The sequence below is a fragment of the Accipiter gentilis genome, chromosome 14, assembly GCF_929443795.1.
Source record: "Accipiter gentilis chromosome 14, bAccGen1.1, whole genome shotgun sequence".
NCBI lineage: Eukaryota > Metazoa > Chordata > Aves > Accipitriformes > Accipitridae > Astur > Astur gentilis.
Genome location: NC_064893.1, coordinates 25161872 through 25176746, shown reverse-complemented (window position 1 = coordinate 25176746; position 14875 = coordinate 25161872). Strand labels below are relative to the sequence as shown.

Genomic DNA, 14875 nt, shown 5'->3' with positions numbered 1-14875 from the left:
CCTTGGGAGGCTGAGGGCATCCGCACGGAACCTCGAAGGATGCTGGTGTTGGGACAGAGGCCGCAGCGGAGGCGCGGTAGGTTTTTAGCCGGGGGTAAACACATTCACGTCAGGGAACAGCCAGGGAACCCCCCTGGGAGGTGAAGGGCTGGAGGGAGCAGGTGGAAAAGTAAGAGGGGCAGGACAACGCGTACGCCATCCTGTAGGGTTTGCGTTTTGGAGGTGTCACCGTATGGGCCGGTTGTATTTTGCTTAACTCTTTTTGTCTGTGCAGAGGTTACCTTTTATTTGCTCATAAATACGAATTGAGGTTTTGGGTCACAGCCCAGTTGCGTTTTGCTTCAGACTGAGTTTAATTTCCCCCTTTAAAAAGTGTTTTAAATAAGTTGGGCCATATGGAAATTGAGTTGTTCGTCAACCAAAGAAACTTGAAGGAATTTGAAAAATAAGGTTACGTATTCCTTGAGCTGTTTCTTGAGTATCGAACTAGAGTCAGAGTACAGCACCAGTACTCAAAACTCCTGATTCAGTCATTTCCTTTGTTGGGATCAAGGCTTAATCCGTCTCTACCTGTGTTTTCACAGCTGTAAAATGGGAGCTACACCTATTAATGAGGGCCATTACATATTCTTTTTGGAAAGACCTTAATTGAAAAAAAAAAAAAAAAAAAAGCAGAGGAAGATCGTTTGTAAGGGTGGTAAACAATGCAAAATGTACCTGAGGGAACATTCAATGTTGAACGGAGAGACACCTCTGAGAAAGATATGGTGTCTAAAGGAGCACACGTATTAGAAACTTCTTCTCTGTTGTATTAATTTCTTGTGCAGCTGATCGCTTACATGCCGCTGCTCTGAATTCTGCAGAGTGGATGACATAAGCACCACATGTAGCAGTGCAGGAAAAGCTGGACAAAACTTGCCAAAACGGGATGGTGCTGTTACTGAATGGCAGGCCAAGCCTACTTTATGCCCCAGGTCTAGAGAGAAACTTGTATGAGATACAACACGTGCGACATGGTAGTGAACAACTACCTCGGTAAAATTTTCCTCCGATTAGAGTCTGGATACTGTTTAGAGGAATTAAAGGGCTTCCCTGAGATGACAGGTCCTGCGTCCTTACCTACTGCTCAATTCTCAAGACAGTCAGTAACTGCAGTGAAGCAGTGGTGTTTCTGTTAACAGCATAGAGCCAGGAACGGGGAAAAAATATAGGCCAAACAGTGAGTTATGTAATGGTATTCCCTAAGGGGTAGTATAAAGATGAGATGATTTCCTTCTGTCAAGACAAAGAGCAGCCATACAGTCGCTCTACTATGTTCACTCTAGCCCTGAGTTCCTTAGGAGCAATCCAGGCAGGGAGTTGGGACCCTGTAATATCAGATCCACCGATATCACTTTATTCCCTTCCACAGCTAGTTCCTTCACAAATATTCCTTTGCAATATCCTCCTAAAGAACCTGAGAAGTAGAATAGAGCCGTTATGGCCAGAAAGGGAAACCAGACTCAGTCAATGGGGAGGGAAGAGTTGCAACTTTAATGTGTCTTTTTCTCAGGGGTTTGAGGAGTGATGATGCGGATCTGTAGTGCACCAGGACAAAACGGCGGTTCTGTGCAGAGAAAGTTATACAAGATAAAGCAAAGGAGTGAGAACTGTCTCAGAAGTTTTGTTAATTACGCCATTTGGCTGAAATAAATAGAAAGGTTAGATTGGAATTGAAGGAGATATTTTATGTAAAATAGTAGTTTTAATATTAGTTAAATATACACACTCGATCTTAGCCAAAAGGCTGAGAAAAAAGGAACAGAGGGAGTTGAATTACCCAGATTGTTATTGGCCAGAACTGGATTTTGGAAGGTGATTGGCTGGTGACAATCCAAAATTATACAGACAGCAAGTCTTGCAAAGGACATCAGCTGGCCTTTGATGACTGCAGGTGCTCACGGTCCTCGGTTTAATTCTGATCGTAAGATGGCGCCTCCAAAGTACAAAAGGGACATACATATTTATGAAATACCAGTTTTTATCCACTTTTTTCAACTTTTCCATTTCTGTTGCCAGTTTATTCTCCCTGAGCACAGATTGCTTTAAACCAGTATGTCTTCAGAGACAGAATGCCTGAAAACCATAATTTTTATTCAATTCAACTTTTTAGGGAAAAAACTTGGTTTTCAGCCATTTAACATTAGCAATTTAGAGGACCAGAACACCAAGACAATCTTGTCTTCTTTGTCACTAATACAGAAAATACTGTACGTCTAGTTAGCAAAATGATTTATGTGTAACTGATCTAGATTTGAATTTAGCTGTTTCAAATGAAATAATAAAATTTGTTTCATGAGGAACTTTAAATGCAATTATTTTTGGAAAAGGAACTGTGTCGGTGATATTTTGTTATTCATAAGATATGCTCTTTCCATGAGTTCATTCCTGATCTGCTTGATGGAGTAGCAAAAACCCACTTTCATTATTTTTTTAACTCTTGCTACTCCAGGCTGAGTTAAGTGAATGCAGTAGCCCTTGAAAATTGGTCTGGCCCTTGTATTATGAATTAAGATCCACAGCAGAGTTTCTATCTGGAGGTGTCAATCTCAGCTGCACAGTAAAATATCCATAATAACTTTCACTGGATTATAGTCATATAGTATGACTTTAAGATTTCAGACTGACTTGTCAGGATTATTAGTGATTAAAAAAAAACATTCACTTGTTGACTTAGCAAACTGAATTGGGGCTGTAAGCTTTTATTCTTGTTTTTCTTTTCTTTCTCTCTAACCAAATTGTTCCGACTACAAATTCTGAGAATGCTGGCATGCTCAAGCTGGGATGTCCAAGACTTCTGTTAAGCATCAATAGGTTCCTATAATTTCAAGTAAGGCCAGTAAAATCTATTGGTCCTCAAGAGCTCAGAGAGCGCCAAGGGCTGCATGTTTCAGTATGGGTAACTAATAATAGGGGCATCTGAATTTAACAGACACTTCAGACATTTTGGTCTCATGTCCTCCTGATATATCTCATCTGCAAAATGGTGGTAATACAGTAATGTTTATGTAGTACTGGGGAGATGATAAGAAATCAATATCAATCTTTCTCCGTTACGTAGGAAGAGTTGTATTGATGATTAGGAAATGAACCTTGTTCCTCTTAGCTGAATACTTTTCTCACTTATTTCATATGGTAGGAAGAGCAATAACAAAGCACTCGTCATTTTGTTTAAAAAAGCTGGCTTACAGAATGTGCGCTCACCACAAGAGTTTTCTCTAACCATTGTAGAAACATTTTTAAACTTGTAATTTTAAGCAATGCATAAATATAAGTAGCTAATATTCTGTGCACCTATGAAGGCGAAAAAGCTTACCTGATTACATGTATTTGCAGATCTCTCTCTGCTTCACATTCTTGCAGACCAGAACAACAACATAGCTTTCTTCTTTCAGGATAGTTAATGTTCTGGCCCAGAATTATAGCACCAGATGTGTTGCCACAGAAACAATTTAAAGGGAGAAGGAATTGCAAGCAAATTGTCTTTCTAGTGGAAAATGTTTTAGAGCCTCTCATTGGTTTCTATGTGTGTTACATGTGTGCACAGCAGAGAATAGGGGAGAATTTTGCTTTTTTGTTTCATACATCTGTTAGCATTTTAAAATTCTCTATATAGGGTTGAAAATTGAAAAATATCTATTATGGGCATGAGTTACGTACCTCAGAGACATTTTTTATTAAATACTGACTCATTTTTAGAAACTTTTTCCTTGAAAAGTGTGCAGTGTGCTAGCTGATTTACTTAGCTCCACTTGCAACTTGCTTTGGAAAATATTTCCAGTAACAGTTTTTTCTGTGAAAGTAGGGAAACATTTGACTATATAAAATTATCCCAGATTTTGACGCTGAGAATTAGGAGCACATTCTTACTTACTGCAGTTGACATGCTGATGAAAAGAGGGAATGTATATAGGAAATATTTTGATTTAATCTTGCCTAGGAAGCCTTAAAGCAGCCAAAGCCCTTGATTTTAGCTAGCTTAGCTAGCTTTTCTTTTTCTCAGAATAGTTGCCACAGGATACTCTATTCAACATATACTTTTCTCAACTATTACAAAATTTTTTTGTCTGAACAAAATGAAACACAAATTACCTTAATATCCCCTTTTCACTTTTTTGACCATAGAAAGGCATCTTTATTCTACACTTTTGCATACTGTTTAGGGTAGAATAACGAAAAAAAACCATCCAGGAAGGCCACAGCTACAGCAGAACAGGTTGGAGCATGTAATAAATGTGTCAGATACTCCAGGTGTGGATACATCTAGTATTTGCAAAAAGAGATTTTTCTTCTACAATTTATGCTGATTTTTGACCAAATTAATTTAAAAGAACAAAAATGCTCATGGAATTGTGTCTGCACTAGGATTTCAATTTTATCATAGACATATCATAAAATACAGCATCTGTAACTAATACTGGTGGACCTTTCTTGTATAAACTTGACTGAAAAATCTGGGAAAATTTAAAAAATGCCAAGATCCATGCATAAAGAGACTTGTTTCCACAGTTCTTTCTCATTCATGCATTTGGAAGGTCTTTCTCACTGCAAATTTTGAAATACTGCTGGGTGGGTAGCTGGAGGAAAGAGAATTGCATTTATCTTATCAAAAGCCAGGGTGAAGTTCATGTCTCTTTGGAGTGATGGAAAAATTTTAGCATATGCATCTGTGTGCATAACACTACCCTGTGATTTTGGAGGATAATGGACATAAAATGTTATGCCGAGAAGACTTCTTTTATTTTTTTGTTTGTTTAGTATTTTCCCTCTGTGAAATTCATTTTTTTAAATCTTTTTTTTCATATAGTCATACTTTTAAATGCCCCTCAGTTTGGAAATGTATAATTTATTCCCTTTGTTACTAATTTTTTATTCAAATCTTGGATCTTCACTTTTCCGTTGATAAAAATTATTTATAACAGAAGTATCAGAATTTATCCAGGTATGTAAGATATAGGAACAGTTACTTACGCTTATTAAAATAGTTTGACCTTATTTTAAGTGTCCTACAAGAGTAATCTTTTGAAATCTATCAGTTTTGGCATTAGATTGCGTACAATGTCACACATTTGAGTTTTGGCAGGTTCACAGGCATGTACATCACCAAACAAGATCTGCCATAAAGATAAGAAATTCATTTCTCTCTTGCATACCTTATTCAGGCAGAACTCCAATTCTGGGTGTGGAAGGAATGCAGAGCTGGGCCTAGAGCTTTTGTATGCATAGGTTAGTAATGAACTTTCAGTGTAAAATTTGGATCTGAATCTGCATCCATATTTCCCTAGGAGACCACAGGTATTTGAATCCAGCTTTCTGGTTTGGGTGCTCTTTGGGGCTGAATCAGTCCTTACGTTTGCAAGCTGATCCAAACATCCCCTTAATTAGTTCACATCCCTTTTGTTTGATCCCATGAGAAGATAGGTTAGTCTTTCTTTAGGCAGTAGAGCTTTCCCAGACAGACACTGTAAACTAGAAATATAGGTACTTACAATTTTCTTAAAAACGTCCTTTGGCCCTGAAATTTCTTGTGCTTGGTTTCAATCCAGTATTGAATAAGACTGGAAAGACTGTATAATGACAGTTCAGCTGCATTTGAGTTATTGAAGTGCATTTTAAAAATATGTACTTTCCACTTATATTTTTTCCATAATTCTCTGCACTTACATAACCTCTGTTTTATTATTTAAATTGTCATTCTCCAGTACTAGGACTCAACAGATAAATAGGGCGGCAATTCAAAGACCTCAGTGTGCTTTAAGATCTTAATGTTTACTGCTTTAGTGTTAGCATGAATACGTTTGTAGTTCTACTAGTACAGACAAAATACAATGTAAATAACCTTCAGTTTACCTATGCACTGAATTTCTGCCATTTTTACATTATGTAATTGAAATTTTACAAAAAGGGTTTAGAAGGTTTCTCCGGATTATAAGGAAGGATTTTGTTTGATGTGATCTCTAAAGTTAAAATAGTAGGCCAGGGTTTTCAAAAAGATTTGACACAGATATTCCAAATGCATATGCAGCTGTTTGAGCAATTACTAGAATAGAGTGTACATATTGGGTAACTGTGTGAAAATGTGGCTAATACTTGATCTATAGAGAAAGTTCACAGACTTTTCTAAAGTTTTGAAGATAACTGATTTGTAGCAAGTTAGTTACCTGTTTTTTACAATGGAAGACAAAACGAAAGAGCAGTTAAAATGAATGGATCATGTCTAAAAATGCATTAGTTTAAGTCCAGCAGTAACATCACAGCTTCAGCATCACTGTATGTTTGTTGTATAGATATCTATAACTGCACAGTATTGTGTGCCTTTTTTCATGCTTTTAGTACAACAGTATATGCCCAGACTTTACAAAAATCTGCCACTAGGCTTTTCTTATTCATTGTCTGAAATGGAAGCCCACACAGTGATCTTGAAGGTAAGGCCACCTTTGAAGAGAGTCCTGCATGTAGAAAGCTGACGGGAAACACTACTTTAATTAACCACAACTCCCACTGAAACAATAGAACTATCCTTTGTGTAACTCTGCTGAAGTCATTGGATCTTGTTCCTAATTCCACTGAGGCTGAGCTGAGTTGTGCCCCTCCCTTTTTCTGAAGTGTTCACATGCCAATGTGTTGTGCAACCAACATAATTTGTTAACAAATAAAGAAGAATTTAAATAACCTTAGAAAATCAGCACAGGCATCCCAGCTGCATGCAAACAAACATCAGAAGTGCAAAACAAGTAAGTAGCAGTGCAAAGTATCTCAAAATTGCTTGAGCTTGGGTTCTTCAAGAACAAAACCACAAGTCTAAGGAGTATGTGCTCTGCAGGAGAAGGCTTTGGATGCGAATATATACTGCATCTTCTGGTAAGATCTCCAGCCCAGACACAATTTCTGCATCTGCCCAGCCTAGCTTGTTTTCTCCACAGCTGTAGTAATACATGATGAATATTTCCCCCCTATGTGTATGAATTTGACTGGGTTTAGTTTCATTTAAAGCAATAAGCAAGTATACTTTGACCCATAATTGTCAGATTACTATACAGTAAAAGTGTAGCTTATTGTAAAATACCTCTCTTGAGTGAGCCAAGTCATATGGAGCAAACCACCATTTTTCTATTATAACCTTGAATGCACTGTCTGCCATTGCTGCTGTAACTGTGTCAGGATCTGGATTTAATTCTGGATCTGAATTACTATATTGTTGGAATCACTTGTCAACATGTATATCTTGTATCTGAATGGCCATTTCTGAATTTTGAAGATCACCCATGAGTGATTTTCTGCCAGTAAGTTCTGTGGGCTAGGCATTCTCAACGACAATTCTGTACAGGAACACAGTCGTGAGTTCACAAGATCAATGATCCATGCACTGGTGGGTGGAGGGTCATGTTGCAAGTTTGGGAGAACTGCCAGGGGACATAGAACATCACAGGGACATACTGTTCTATCTACTGCCTCTCCAGCCAGGCATGGTTCCTCATTAATGGGAAGGCGTATCACTGTTCTGCTTATAGCACCTTTCAGCATTCTGGACACTGCTACCATCATCTCGGGCTCATCTGGCAAGATACGTGATGATTATGTCTTTCACAAATCGTGCCTGTCTGATGCCAAAAAAGCAGATCAGTACACACATAGTACCCTTGATATCACTGGAGCCATCACAATACTGTGATATTTAACTGTTTTGCCTATGTGTTGTCCTGAAATTTAAAGCTCTTTGCTGGTGATCTCAGCCATTACCAGGACTCCTTAAATTATCGATCAAGCAACAGCTATGTGAATACGGACTATGCATTTGGCCACCCATTTTTGTGTTAGATCTCTCTGCAGCTCCACCACATTCTGAAGGTGACACTTTGTCCTCCTTCTGTTAGGACAATAGCAGCTGATGAACTAAGGATCAGTATGTACAGTGAACTGATTGATACCTTGAGTCTTTTGCTCATTGGTCTTGGGCAAGAGCTCTTCATACTCTTGAGTCAGTGTGCGTGTTAGCATTACAATTGACTCCTTCCACGTTGAAAGGGAACTAAGACAACTTTCTTACAAGGGGCTCAGTTTTGTCAAGTGGCACAATCCTATTCTGTGGGAGTGGTCTCAATTTTAATTGGCTTATAGGTAAGTAATAGAATCTGGGTAACATAGGCTAAGTCAATTTGCATCACCAAAATAAGGCTTGTTCTATGAGGCATGAAGGACTTATCCACAGATTTTTTTATAAACTGAGAATTGTGGTTGTTCTACAATCGCCATGTAGCCATACTAACATTTGTTGTGCGCTTAAATGTAGTACTGCTATAATTTTGTCTCAGTTGAGGTTTTTTTTTTAATGATGTAGGCATATCACATTAAAAGCTTCTGCAGCTATATTGATATGGCAGTGTTGTATGCTAATACAATTTATTCTTTTCCCTGATGCTTTATAGCAGTTATCTGTACTAGCAAAGTCCTTTTAGTATCTAAGGAGACACAAGTAATAAGCCCCTCTCTACATCTGTTAAGTCCCTGTCCATATTACAGATTCTTGCCCTTAGCTAAATTGGGTAAGGACTGTGAAAAATCGATTCTTTTACCAACGTGGCTGAATTAGGAAAAGATGCAAGTATAGAAGCAGTTATAGCGCACACTAAACTTGTGCATGTGTTAGTACTAATTGGTTTAGGTCTGAGGGATAGTTTTAACTATGCTAATAGAAAGCACAAGTTTGCCAAGTTGCTCCGTTCATTCTAGGAGAACTTTTGTAGTAAATAATACCAATAATCTGATGGAAGCGAAGTACTCGTAGTATAGATACACAGACGGTGTTCACATTGAAGGATTTTTTTACAATATCTGAGACTACTAGTACCTTTGAAAACTATACTAGACATATTAAAACAACAAAGCTTTCTTGTATAGCAGTATAGATCCATGTTACAAAGTTTCTGGCATAGCTAGGAGCGCTAAAAGGGGTGTTAAAAAATGAAACCCTTAAAGAGCTGGCTATGCTGGCAAAATACTCATACAAGAATACTCCTTTTGCCAGGATTGCCTGTGTCTTTTGGGGAGAAAGGTAGAGACAAACTGGCAGAAGACCTCAGTTATCTTTTCTGTTGGAGTTTTGTTGTTGTACGTGCACATAGATGCTGAGTAAACCAGTCCAAGGTCTAAGAAAAACTCCTTGTGATGCTGAAAAATATGCAATACTAAGCAGATGTGACTGCTAGTTACAGTAAAAGCTTTCAGTCCTCAGGGAACAAACAATTGGGTTCACAGTCTTTGAAGAAGTTTGAGGCAGAAAGCTAATTGATTTTTTTGTGCACAAAACTGAAGTGCATTTTCATGAGTGACTCTTGCCGTGTTTGTTGATGATATTCATAACATTTCAAGGGACCTTAAAATTACATTAGCTTTTGGCCTAAATGCTGAAGTGGTTTGATCCCAACTGATCCGGCTGAGCAACTTCTGCTTAGCACTTCCACTTATGTCTGCCTTTTTTTTTTTAGCAGTGAGTAGCTCTCTTGTGCTTGGGCTGGGTGATGTAGAAGAGCCTGACATTTCCAGGAATTTATTATCTCTGGCAGAAGTCTTGTTAATGTCAGTTATTGATAAGTGGGAAAGTAAACATGTGGCTGGTTAGACAGTGCACTTTCAGTGGCTTACCACTAGTCTGATTTCATGTCACAGCACACAGTGGTCCTCCAAAGAATAATTCTTCTAACACTAATTAATTTTTAAAATTATTTTTACTGTATGATTTTGGTTATAACTTATCTACTTCTTGCTCCTTTCTAATGTAGAAATTTTTTTCCTGTTTACAGATTTCAGTCACATTTGACATGTCATTTTCTAGTCTTGCTAGAAATACTTCTGATTTAAGAAATAAGTGTGGCAACTGTATTAACCTTTAATGAATATGAAAGGGGAGTTTTCACATGCCCAAACAGATTCTTTCTATTTGCTGACTGTGAAATATTTGAATTAAATAGGAGTAATAAAAACACAGGGCTGAAGAAAGGAAGTTTATAAAGGTCAAGGTAGATCTGCAATCAGTTATTCTCCTGGAAGGCATTACTACTCTCCTTTAGAGTTGTGTTGTCAGAGCTGTTTATGTGAACTCTCCCTACCCAACTTCCAGGAAAATACCTGCTTCAGAAAAAACTCTTGAAATGGTAGTCATTGCTAAGCTGTCTTTTTTAGGCTGAAATAGGTTCAAGGGGCACTCCATGGAGTAATGATCATTGTGGATTTTGTAGTCTTTCCTGGGCAAACTATGACCAGAAGTCAGTACACAAGTTTGACTTTTCTGATTTTATAGTTTACAAAAGGGTATTGCTGTAATTCTGTTTAGGCTTGAAATAATCCAAAGCTGTCTTCTAGGTAGAAGCACGCTGACAAAACTTGAAAATCTGGTTTAAAAGTAAACGTAGTCCAGTTTAGACTGCATTTTGCTTAACTGCTCACTTCACCATAGGTATCCTGATATACATAAGTCTTTCAGCTGTTTCCAAAGCCATCTCCTTTCGAATGTTTAATATTTAAGAACCAATTAGTTCCATTTTGTTTTGTTTGGATAGTTTGCAATTAAGCATTCTTTCAAGTGGGCTTTATTTAGCTAATTCCGTCACAAAAATAAGCTCTAAGGGAATGAAGAGAAGTTCAAGCTAGCCAATGTTTATTTTTATTATTAATAATTTATATTATCATAGTCCCTAGGGGGACTAGGGCCCCACTAAACCCAGTTTCCTCTGCATGTAATGACTGTGTCTCACAAAGCCCTTATACAGCAGAAGCTTCTTTTTTGCTGCTGTGGCTTAGTGCAAGGGACCCGCTCTATACTGCAAGGGGGCATACTGATGAAGAGCATATAAAGACAAATCAAGAATAATTTTTAAAAGAAGTTTATGCTAGGAACCAGAGGGAAAACCTGATGTGTCTTTTCTATAGAAAGCTATCACTAATGCATTTTTCCAGTGTGAGTGCCAAATCATGACTACAGAGGTGTTCATCCTCTCTCTGAAGTTACGGCAATGCTCCCAGTGACTTTGATGGGAACAAGATTGGGCAGAGGAATGATGGTCCTAAAAAACTTATCTATTTCCGAACTAGCAGCAGAAGACACTTTATGTTTTAAGAACAAACTGATGGGCAAAGTTAGTTTAAAAAATTTCCATGCTTAGTCAGATTTCTATCAAAAGTTATGGTTTTCACAGCATCTGATCCTAAATAATTGGTCTACTTTATGTTTTACCGAAGTCTTGAAAGAAGTGATTTAGAGTCTTTCCACACCTGCTAAATGCAAAGGAGACACAGAGCCAAATCCTGGACTTCTGTAAATAGATTTATTTGAATAGAGTTCATGCAGTTCATATAAACTGAGGATCTGGCCTGCTCCTTATGGGATATTTGTGTGAGTTAAGTGGATAGAACTGACACTGGGATGAATAGGGCTGCGAAGTGGAAGTGCCTTGAAGCTAGCGTAGCAGTGCAAATTTTCACCATCCGTGGAATTACTATCCTTCTCCCCTCCCCTTATGTGGAAGCACCAGTCTTTTTTGTACTTTTTCCATAATTCCAAATTCAAAATCTAGGCAGAAGTTTTTCTGACCTATCTGTTCCATATTCCCGTCCTCATTAGTTAAGTTTAAAGGGGGTAAAACATCTGTTTCCAAGTACAGCTGTGTGGTTAATATGTAGGCCTTTTTTTTTCTTCCATACAAAAATCACTAAATCTGGCCATTTAAGACACAGATTTTATAGGAGCTAGAGTTGGGCTGTGCAAAGTTCACCTCATTAAAAACAAACCCAAACCAAATAAAAGCAGAGAATAACAGCATAAAAAAAATGTGAGCCATGAATGTCAGAGCATATGTATTAGGAATTGGTAAGAAATGAAGGGGAAAGTACAGATATATCCACATATATTCAAAGGTTCTTGGTTTTTTCCACAAGTAAAGTTTACATGCTTGTGGAGTGTCTACAGAAAGGGAACATTAGTACCAAACACAGTGTTAGGATTGCTATGACAGCTACCCTAATTTGTTAGAAAATATAATGAGTTCAATCCTGTGTTAGAAGAAACTGAGTAAATTCAGCCTAGATAAAATGTTCAAATACACCAAGTAATTTTTTGAGGCTTTGGCTGTTAGCTGGCCAATGAGAGACATTCTAGATTGTCTTGATTTTAATGTCTCTTTCTAAAAAATACACCCTTTTTCATTATCTTGAGATATTACTGAGATTCACTAATCAGTAGTGGAAACACTGACTTTGAAAAAACGAAGTCTATGTCTACTCAGCATTAAAGAAAATATTTTGCTTTAAAACATAAAACTTTTCTCTGTCCTATTGCCCTCTTATATGACATTTTGTATGCTTCTCCTCTTTTTCCAGTGTTCTTTGGGATAATTCATCAGTTTCGTTATTTCTGTGGCACAAGATTGTCTTGGTAATGTTTATGGGAATAAAATATGGTTGCCATAGGAAGTTGACTTAATTGTTTAATTCTTAATAAAGGGACAATTTTCTTGATCAGACAGCTAAATGACAGGTAGTTTCTCCCGCTTCAGAAGCATGCCCCTGGACATACATCGGTATATTGTGATTCACAGACTTCAGTTTTTGAAGATATCAAATACCCACATACTGTTGAATATAAAATTTCACTAGTACTGGAAGTTTGTCATCTGTTTTGGTTAATATGTTCTTCTCAGTGTAATAATCAAAACATGTATCTATCCATCATGGTGGTTTCTATTGAAGCTTAGGCTGGGACTTTCCACAACACTAAGGCTGGGATAAAGGACCTTCCTTATTACATAATTGTCCTGGAAATGGGCTTTTTTTTAGGAGGCTCCTGTATTAACTGATGGATGGAGACAGTATCACACCTGATAAGTCTATCCATACCATACATTCAGGCACAGATTGCGGAAAACAAGGAGAATGAGATGTGTATTAGAGAAGAATGTTCCTTGGTGTTCCTAATTAAAAAGGAGGAACCTCTCAGGGACAGAACTGGTACCATTCAGTGCCTTGCTGCTAGGCAAATTTTCCTTTGTCAGAAATGGAAGAGCCTGTTCATCACTTGTAAATTGCTCTCCCTCAGCGCCATCTGCTTCTTCTCTTGTTAGGAATTTGTTTTTAAGTATTCATTATAATGTAGCTAACTGCAGACTCAAATTCTGCCAAAGCTGAAAAAGCTGCAAGTCAGGCTAGCGTGTGGAGCCTGCCACATTCCTGAATCTCTGATTCAGGCTTGCAAGTTTGTCATCAAGTTTGAAATTGAAACCAGAGGAGCTAGCAGCAAGCCCTGTGCTCATAAATCAGCTGATAATGGGTGAATTGTTCTGTGCCTTCCCCTGAGGAGGAAAGCAAAACTCAATGCAAAAGTACTCACAGCAACCAGAAGGCTATGATGTAGGCAAGCATGGAGAAACTACGTGTGGCTATATATGAATATGCCACATACCGGCAAAGGAAGTAAACAAGGATTTTGGTTATATGCAATCACTGATTCTTGTCTTATTACAACATTACCAAAAAAGTTACAGTGGGATTTACAGCCAACCTTGATTCCAAGTAACAAATTTTCATGAAAGAAATAGGCACAATACATCAGTGTGTGACCCGTGACAAGGTTTCCTTTGTGCTTCATTTGTCTGATATCTGCTGCCACTAGAGGGAGGTACAAAATTGACCACAAAATTACGTCTTGAAAAATAGTTTCCAGGTCATTAACTAAGTGCAGGCCAACATTTGCTGCCGAGATTCTACTGGAAATCTGGAATAAATGACTGATTAATTTCCTCTGGATGTCCACCAGTGTCACTGAGAATAGAACTTGGATCTGTATGCTTAGATGAAAACTAATTGGAAATACAGTAACATTTTGAATCGCAGGCTTGAAAACCAGGTCATCTTGGACTTGAAAGTTGAGTCCTGTGTTCAAAGAACTACACTAGAAATGGTTACATCAGAGACACTACCTCCAGCACAGGAGAAGCTATCTGAGGGGATTGCTTATGATATTTAAATTTATTGCTGCATAGGAAACCTGGGCTCCAGAACTTCATTTCCAGAAGCTGGCATAAAGTTATAGAAGGGCCTAATGACTAAAGCAATAACTTGGATCAAAGCCGTTTATCTGATTTTCTTTTTATGGCTTGAATATCGCTAGGAGGAAAGTATGTCAGATATGCAGTATTTAAATATATATTTAAGAGTTGAATCTGCCTAGATAAAATTTGCAAAAGTACCAAAACGAGTTACACACTGAAGCCCCATCTTTCTAAATAATGTAAGCTATGAATGTAATTCTTATTAAAAATCAATTGAACTAGGTCCTAAGAGCCCAAATTACTTTTGAGAATGGGATTAGATTCCTGAATCATTTGAGATTTTCAAAATACAACCTGACAGATGTAAGTTGGTGCAAAGTAAAAGGCCCATCTAATAATCTGAGTTAAACAGGTTTAGGCCAAGAAGTTCTGTGGAACACATGTACAGCTATGTAGAGAAGCAAAATCTTCCACTTGCAGCTATGTAATTGCTCACATAGCTCAGTCTTAAAACAGCAGAAATGTCTGGTGAATATGAGTGGAAGAATGATTGCTCATGGCTCTGTACAGCTATATCCATTGGACCTTACAGCACTGTAGCTAACCGTATCTCTTCGGTAGAAGGTGGTATCCTGCATGGATTGCATTTGCTTGCAAAGACGGCTGAACGCGTTCAGCTGTCTACATTGTTTTATTCCCATTATAGGAACCAGCAGGGATAAAGAGTTGAGTAGGGGTGAGATGGGAGAGCAGGCAAAGTGCAAGGGAGAAGCAAAATTTACGTCTTAGTGCTTCAG

General features: G+C 37.9%; 2 protein-coding genes across 11 annotated transcripts in view; one reads left to right on the top strand and one right to left on the bottom strand.

Moving 5' to 3' along the window:
- The window catches only part of BCAS4 (breast carcinoma amplified sequence 4), a 93387-nt gene extending 83915 nt beyond the window's left edge, over window positions 1–9472 (bottom strand). The window contains exon 1 of the mRNA XM_049816796.1: window positions 9465–9472. The gene's annotated coding sequence lies outside the window, so the exon portion shown is untranslated. The remainder of the gene's footprint in view (window positions 1–9464) is intronic.
- Window positions 1–14875, top strand: part of RIPOR3 (RIPOR family member 3) — a 54421-nt gene that overhangs the window by 1226 nt on the left and 38320 nt on the right. For 2 of the 10 annotated variants that reach the window (XM_049816784.1, XM_049816779.1), the window contains exon 2: window positions 5202–5265. The exons of 7 other annotated variants lie outside the window; for them this stretch is intronic. The gene's annotated coding sequence lies outside the window, so the exon portion shown is untranslated. Of the gene's footprint in view, window positions 1–5201; window positions 5266–12411; window positions 12467–14875 lie in introns of all 10 variants that reach the window. One more of the 10 variants, XM_049816778.1, reaches the window with a different exon arrangement.